We start from the raw sequence: 1,637 nt of genomic DNA, 5'->3' as shown, positions 1-1,637 counted from the left end.
ATTATATTTTACTTAAAGGGTTGTCGGGCCGCAAACAGAAATTGGTGAAAAAATTCGAGCTGTTGGGACCAGTTAGTGATGCGAAGAATAAAACTCGTGCACGTCCCTCAAGAACAGCCGAAAATCGAAAATATTGCTGTTGTAGCCGAGGGTTAAAGAAAACCCAGGTTTGTCCATTCCTCATGGTTCTTTGGAACGTATTTTGCATAAAGATTACGGTCTTAAGGCTTATAAAGTCCAGTTCACAAGAACTCAAGCCGACCGATCATCAACAACGTCGTGCCTTTGCTGATTGGGTCGTTGAAATGCATGAAAATGATCCGGAATTCTATCGAAAAATCATCTTTAGTGATGAGGCCCATTTCTACCTCCGTGGCTTCGTCAATAAGAAAAATTGTCGGGTCTGGGGCTGAGAAAATCTAAGAGTTATTATTGAAAAGCCTCTCTATCCTCAACGTGGAGTGACTGTTTGGTGCGGTTTATGGTCCGGAGGAGTCATTGGACCTTACTTTTTCGAAAATAAAGCTCGAGCAACAGTAACGGTGAATGGATTGCGCTATCGAGAGATGATTAACGATTTTCTGTGGCCGGAATTGGATGGTATTGATCTGGACAACATTTATTTTCAACAAGAACAAGCAACGAAACCAGTGATCTTTTATCAAAATAACACCTCTTATTGGAAAACCCTTTATTTGGTAATAAATTGAAATTTTCAATAAAATACAAAATTCAATAAAATTCAATAAAAAACAATCTAAAGACACTTTTTACTAATATTTCTTTAAATTTTAATAAATCAGCTAAAAAAAGCGGTCATCTTCTTCAACTACACTTCGACCCCTCCTTCCAAAATTTTTTGACTCGCCACTGGGCAGTAATAAATAAGCAGCTGGCTAAGGAGAAATGTTTTTTTTTTTTTGTTTTTCTTCAAAATAATATCTGTTTTGTTTTTGTGTTGTAATTTTTAATAAGTATTTTACATACTAAGATGTAATAATAATTTTATTTTCTTTTGATTTGTAATTTCATAGGCTTACATACAAATAATTGAATTAACGCTACAGAAATACAATAAATAAACAAACGAACTATAAATATAATAGGTCATAAAAATGCAGCGATAAATTCAAAGAAATAGTTTGTTAACAATGCAAAGTTAGAGAGAAAAGCAGCTTAGGTTTAAATAAAATCAATAAATAGAAAAAAAACAAGTTTCGAAAACGGCTACTCAACTAACTAACTAAGGGCGTTGTCCGTTAGAGACGCTAGAATTGCGCTCACAGAAACTTTTGTGGCCGTAAACACTTGGTGAGCACCTCTTCAAAAGGTGCACTAATTTTTTATTTTGATTTTCACATAGACATATACATACAACGACTTTTTTTTTTTAAGCGCTAAATGCTTCATCAGTTGTTGTTGTTTTACATTCGTCGCTCACTTAAATCACTACTTACACTTTTCTTCATTGTACTTAAAAAACATTGAAATACTACGAAATACTTAAAAACAAGGCGCACAAAACTTAAGTAACTACGCACTGATCCCTTAGCAACGCACATACACAAACACACAAGAAGTAAACATAATTTCTAAATTCATTGGCCAGAATATATTAATTAAATAACAACTTAAAG

This window comes from Anastrepha ludens, chromosome 3, assembly GCF_028408465.1.
Source record: "Anastrepha ludens isolate Willacy chromosome 3, idAnaLude1.1, whole genome shotgun sequence".
Lineage (NCBI taxonomy): Eukaryota > Metazoa > Arthropoda > Insecta > Diptera > Tephritidae > Anastrepha > Anastrepha ludens.
The sequence above is the reverse complement of the archived record's forward strand: the minus strand, read 5'-3'. Positions refer to the sequence as shown.